The sequence below is a fragment of the Trichechus manatus genome, unplaced genomic scaffold (genome assembly GCF_000243295.1).
Source record: "Trichechus manatus latirostris isolate Lorelei unplaced genomic scaffold, TriManLat1.0 scaffold00146, whole genome shotgun sequence".
Classification (NCBI taxonomy): Eukaryota; Metazoa; Chordata; class Mammalia; order Sirenia; family Trichechidae; genus Trichechus; species Trichechus manatus.
Genome location: NW_004444082.1, coordinates 6,990,442 through 6,997,522, shown reverse-complemented (window position 1 = coordinate 6,997,522; position 7,081 = coordinate 6,990,442).

The window sequence follows — 7,081 nt, the reverse complement described above, 5'->3', positions numbered from 1 at the left end:
GGGTGAGGGGGAGTGCATTCCTCCAGCTAGGATACAGGGGTGTCAAGGCACCTTATGTTTGCTGCAGGCAGTGAGTGGGACCTGTCCTCTCTTGAGTGTGAGGGGGGCTGCCTGGGGACTGGTTGGGTGGGAGAGCTCCCACTGACACTCTGCAGGTCCACCACCTTGTGTGCACACTCACCCCTGAGGTCAGGGGCTTCCACTCCTGAGTATCTCCGGTTCTAGGCCTGGCACCCTCCCTGTCTCTGCTTCTTTCTGTGTGTGTCTATGGAGGGTCTCTGTCCTTTTTGGAAAAGTTGTGAAGTTGCTTTGCTGTTTACTTCACCCAAGGTCACTGCTGGCTTTGTCCTAAGTTAGTGTGGTAGGCTGGGATGGCTGGCTGAGCTCCTTCATTCCGTGTAACTCCTCTTTCACTGCTTTCTTTATTCCTTCCAATCGGTGTTCGGTTCAGTTCTTAGACCTTCTTTTTTGATGTCCACTCTTTCCAGATTGTTATCTGCTTCTGGTTTGCTTGGATTTTGGGGTCTTTGGTGCAGGGAGGTGTTATGGTGTGTGTAACTAAGCCACCATCTTGGCTCCACCCCTCTATTTTATATTCTTTTATACCTATGTCTGACGTGTCACCGGAGCCATAAGTTGAATCCAATTCAACTTAATTCGGCATACATTTACTGAGAGGATGCTGCGTGCTCTGTCCTGCAAATAGGGATCTGCTCCTCATTGTCTGCAGGATAAATCACAGTCTTTAGCATGGTTATAAGGTCCCATGGTCTTCCTCCAGTCTGTTGTGCCTAGCATAGAGTAAGTAGTCACTAAGGGTTAACCACTATTATTATTACTATTTCTCTTGCCTCATTGCCTACCATCCCACCCCATCTCCCACCCTCCAGTCACAGCTGGATATCACTGATCCTGAGTTTACTAGGCATTTCCAGGACTGCATGTTGTTCATATGGCTTTTTCTGCCTAGAATGCTTCTCTTTCTCAATGGAGCATGATGTTACCCATCTAAATTCTAACTCCTTTGAGATCCAGCTCAAATGTAACCTCTCCTGTAAAACCTGCTGTTGTCCCCCAGACATGATACATTTCTCTTCTCTGCCCCTGCCCCAGAACTTTGTTATATTTTTAAATGGTGGTGATAATCTATAACTTTATATACCTGTATATGGGAATGTCTACCTTTGCCCAAAATTGTAATCTTCTTAAGGGTAGGAATGATGTTTTATAAGTAACTTTAGGACTTAGCTCAGAATCTAACTATAGTATATCTAAAAATAGTAACAACTAACATTTGTTGAGCACTCAATATGACTAGGAATGGCGCTAAGTGCTTTACCTGGATTATCTCCTTTAATCCTTACTGTATGAATGTTGTTATTAGCTGCCATGTCATGGAGATCCTATGCACGATGAAAGGAAACACTGCTTGGTCCCATGCCATCTAGGTTGCAGATGGGATGTTGTGACCCATAGGATTTCCACAAGCTTCCAATAACGGGTGAGTGGTGGCTGCGAATGAGGTACACTGGCAGAGAATCCAACCCAGGTCTCCTGCATGGAAGGCGATGGTTCCACCATTGAATCACAACTGCCCCCTACCCTATGGGTTAAGAAAACAAAAAAAGAGTTGCTGTCGAGTCGGAGTAGAACTGTGCTCCTTGGGGCTTTCATTGGCTGTGATCCTTTTGGAAGTAGACTGCCAGGCCTTTATTCTGAGGTGCTTCTGGGTGGATTCAAACCGTCAACCTTTCAGTTAGTAGCTGATTGTGATACCCAAGCACTACACTGTGAATGTTGTTGTTACTGTTGTATGCCCTCGAGTCGATTCTGACTCATAGCGACCCTATAAGACAGAGTAGACCTTTCCCATAGGGTTTCCTAGGCTGTAAATCTTTATGGGAGCAGATTGCCTTGTCTTTTCTCCTGTGGAGCTGCTGGTGGGTTTGAACCACTGACCTTTTGGTTGGCAGCTGAGTGCTTAACCATTGTGCCACCAGGGCTCCTTACACTATGAATAGGTACCATTATCAGCTCTATTTACAGATTAGAAAACCGAGGCACAGAAAGTATAAGTATCCTACCCAAGATCTCACACAGTAGTAAGTAGTGTTGTTGGGGCACATTAAGTAAATAATTACTAGCATGTTGAATTGAGTTGAATTAAGATTGTCCTCAGTATTCTGGGAAGATGTTGAAATAAAAGCCATGGTCCCTGTCCATGAAATACTTATTTAATTGGCAACACTTTTTACCATAACAAAACTGTAGAAGTCAATGCCCAGCAGTATAACTCTGATTCCATCTTCAACGCCACCAAAAGTGATTAAATGACTTCTCCAAGGTCGTCACTGTAGCCGTGGGAGTAGGGGCGGGGGTCTTCTTGACAAAAACTTGATTAAACTCTGGATGAACTGATTTTATTACTTTTTTTTCCTTATTGGACTTAAATTATACTTCATACCGTTACTTTAGCCATGGCTTAGCTGATACTTTTGTCATACACAGACAATACACCATGTAACACAGAAGAGTGATGTTTACTCTGTCATAGCCCCTGAACCCAGTGCCCACCCTATCCCCACACCTTCCTGATACAGAGGAGGCCACAGCTAAGCTCACACTGCCCTAGGGGCAACCGATCTCGGGTGTCACCCAGGCTCAGGAAACCTTCAGCCTGGGTGTTTTCTGAGCGGCAACCACGTTAGGAGCAGATGTGCATGGACGCGAACAGCAAGGGGAAGGCACACTCCCCACCCCACCATGCCCTCGGGCCCTCCAGCCGGAACTGGACAGAGACAGTCTCTGTGTGCAGAGAATACCTGCAAGTTCCTCAGGAGCTAAGACAATCAGTCTGCGGAGGAGGGGACTTCCTGGGCCCAAAGGAGCCGAGCAGTCCCTGCAAGGCCAGGCTGACCTGTGGGCTCACAGCCTCCAGGACGCTGGTTCCCGAGGAGCAGGACCTGGTGCTCGGTGAGGCACAAACCCTCTGTGTGCACCACCTATGAAGCGGCCACACCCCAGGATTCCAGCCCAATGTAATGAAACATCAGCATGAACCGTCCGAAAGCTTCGGTCCCCGAGAATTAGTGTGACCCAATGTGGGAACGCCCCTTGGGCTTTGGAAACTGATCGCAACATTTTGGGGACCACTGGGGGCTAACTGCATCTGGTCTTGAGGTGACTACACCCTGTCCCAACACCCATTTCTCCTGCAGCAAATGGACTTGCAGCCCCACTGTGTGCTCTGGGAGTAACTGGCTCTGAGGCAAGGGTTAGGTGATGTGAAATGAGTGGCTCGAGGGAAACGCACCAGCCTCAGTCTGGGTGCCTTAATGCTGTCATGATTGGAATAAGAGGAAGAGAGAATCAGAATCCCAGGAGATCTAAAGGGCCAAAGCTGCCAAGATGCAACGCAACAGGGGCAAAATATAAAGTCCTACTTGTAGGTCTGAAAACTATACAGGGACATGACAATGGGAACATATCTTAGCAACATAGGCTAAGGACTGTAATTCACTTAGTATCTGGGGTGTGTGTGAGAGAGAGACTTCAAGTATCTCAGTGAGACTTATCTTCTCCAAGTCAAGGAGGCTGGCACAGACTTTGCCCCAGTGGGTCCTTATCCCAATTTCTTCAAGAAAAAAACAAAACAAAACAACCAAACCTGTTGCCATCGAGTTGATTCTGACTCATAGTGACCCTATAGGACAGAGTAGAACTGCTCCATAAGGTTTCCAAGGAACAGCTGGTGGATTTGAACTGCTGACCTTTTGGCTAGCAGCCGAGCTCTTAACCACCACGCCACCAGAGCTCCATTTCTGCAAGAGGGGAAAATAATTCGTAATGCACATGGTTATTGTAAAGATGAGAAAGAACCTATGTGTAGCAGACTGGAACATGCCCACCTTATTTGGAAGCATACGAATGACCAAGCTCACCCATGTATGCGAGTATGCAAATGAATGGTTTACTCCACCTGAAAGAAACAGGTCAAATGTGCAGCATAAGGGCTACTCAGGAAAGGGGGAAACTTCTGTCATGTCAGAACAAGGAGCTTCTGAGACCCTGAGGGTCAATCCGGGGTATTTAATTCACTCAACATGGTGCATTTAATGCACACTTTCACCTCTGTTTCCAACCAAAACCCCACTAAAATGACAGGGAAACATTTTAAGGCATAAATCTGTAAGGTCAAAGAAAAGAGAAGAAATGACAGCTGACAAGAAATGCAACACCACTGTGGAAACTAGAAAGCAAATGGACAGTGGCCGTTGCCTTAGCAGTCCAGAGAGAATTGAGTATCTGCAGGGGGAAAACCAACATGCAGACCAGTTTGTGCTGCAGCACCCAGAAGACACAGGTCCTGTAGACATGAATTACCTCTAAAGATAGCGGTGCGTATGGGGATAAAAAGAAAAAGTTGAAAATCCTTATAAAAAATGTTGTTAGTGTCCCAAATCAAAGTGTGGGAAGAATGAGAAGCCACCTCCATTTCAAGGGTGGAGGACTTGGGCCCCCTCACTGACGTTCTGTGGTGTGGAGAACCAAAGCTTCCTGACCAGGAAACGCAGATAAGCAGCAATTGGAGGCGTCAACCCAAAACAGTGGCAGGGAGGACACAAGACTGAAAGTGCTTTTCATCATCTTGAACCTTCCCAAGGTGGTTTTGGTGAATCTGGTCCCGGCACTGGATGTCCCCTTGGCTGATGCTGTTGTGAGCAGTGAGGCTATCCTGAGGGAGGTAGGAGGAGGGCATACCCTGTGCTGAGTCGGGCAAAGTTCCTAATCCATGGACAGTCTGTTCCCAAGAGGTGGTTGTGAGACTGCACACCCATTTGACCAGAGCAATTCATGGTCTTCCCCCACTGAAGGTTGCCTGAGGTAATTAATTTATCAATGCTTTCATTTTCTAGTGTTAAAAATGTCAGGCACACTTGTAATCTACCATAAGGCTGCTGACTGCTTGAGCTGGAACCACTGGTGGGACTGGAGGTTGGGGGTCAGATCATTCACCTTGTGAAGGTTGGACCAAGTGATTCCTAAGGTGCCCCCAACCTCTGAGATCCACTGTTCAGTTCAAAAGTCCCCAGGAGACACTGCTAAAGCCCTCAACTTACTTTATGGATAGATGTATCATGTCATTCAACCCAAGAGAGGGCAACCCTACTCTATGAATGATGAGCGAAGAGACTAATTGTCTCATGGAATCACATTGCACCTACACCTAAGCACTCCCTTGCTTCTCACTTAAATTTTCCGTAACCAGCTCACCATCAGATGTAGACACACACTAGTACAAAAGTATTTTTCAAATGTTTTCAGGATGAATTTCGACTTTTTTGCTTAGTGCACAAGGCCCTGCGTTGGCCCCAGTGTCCTCAATCATCTCTTCCACCCCAGTAACACTACCTTCCCCCACCCCCCACCAGCCACACAGTCCTCTCTCTGTCTTGAACAACATCTCCTGATTCTTTACCTAACTCCTACTCACCGTTCAAAGCTCAGATTCGTCACCACTGCCTCCAGAAGCCTGGCACTTCCTTGTCATTGACCCACCTCTCCTCCGGGCCTCCTGGCTCTGGAGAAGTCTCAGCTTGTCTCCAGTTAAACTACCATGAGCCAGGCACCCATGGACTGCTGGGAACCTTCAGGGTCTGGTGGATTTCTTAAGGACAGGGCTGTCTTTTTACGGATGTTTATGTTAAGATGGGGTATATAAAAGTCACAAACAGAAATCTCTGCACTCCAAGAGGCCTTAGTAAAATGACATATTTTAGGAAGTTGTTTGCCTCCTGCACATGAACACGTATATTCTGAGTCATACCTACAAATCTTGCCATCCCAGAGACCAGAATCATTTCCCTCTTGCCATCCACATTTTGACCTCATCCCCCATCCTCTTCTTGTGAACTCAAGTTGAGATTCTTGGGGCCTCTCTAGTCAGTTTAGTGCTGGTGGCCCTGCCCCTCACTGGCTTCCATGGACTCTGTGGATGTTTAAACCCTGCCCTCCTGGCTTTGGAACTCTTCCTGATTTTGGATCTCTTGCAACAATCCATCTCCTCCTTTTGTACACTAGGTTCTCATCTTTTGCTTTGTCATCCTTCCCTCTTACACTGTTTTTGTTTACAAAATTTGTAGGGCTGAGATGGCACGTGTGTGTGTGTGTGTGTGTGTGTATGTGGTGACTCAGTGATGCTTGAGAGGACAGGCTTAGGTTAAAAACAGGAAACCCTGTGGCTCACCTATGTTTTTGGTGAATCTGGCCCAGGCACCTGGCTAACACCATACCTAGACATATGGATGTTCAGGTTTTTGCCTTCTAATGTTCCTTTACAAGAGGCCTTTACAAGATGATGTAGTTTCACTCCACCCTGAAGTCTTCACTCACAGGAAGGTGAAGCCGCTTGTGGGACTGAAATTGGGAAGCCTGATGGAGACCAGGAAGACAGAGGTCAGAAGCAGCCAGGAGAGAAGCCTTCAACTCTGATGCTTGGTTTTGGCTCCTGCTGTCTTTCTGGCCCTTCTTCTAAGTCTGCTTGATGCCACCACGTGCACACACGAGTTCATTTACTCTTCATGATCCTGGGAGGAGCTCACCTTAGTCCGCTTTCCAGAGAGGCCCAGCAAGTTTCCATAGGTAGCTCAAGTTCACCCAACCGTAGGTGTATCAGGTCCACAAGCTCTCCGTGTTTCCCGCCAAGCCCCGTGTTTCCTGCCATCTGCTGGGGACCCAAAGCATTGGTTCAAATGTCCCAGTGCTTCTGGAAAGCATCCATGCTTTTAAGCCACTGATTTAGTTCTTTGCTTACGCTTTTAACAACCTGCTCCACTAATACCTTGGCTCCATAAAAAAAGCACAAAGATTAAAGTGTGCTGCATGCTTTATTATTGAGGAAAGCTATGGAAGGTATTTTCTGAGACTGCTCAAATTCTTAGATGCAGAATAATTACAGAACAGATTGTAAGTGGTTTAATAAATCAGGCAGAGCCAGTCTAAGCATAGTGCAATTTGATAGAATAAATATTTCTAGTTTTCTCCAATAGTTGGACAATCCCATCTGTTTTGAAAGATACTG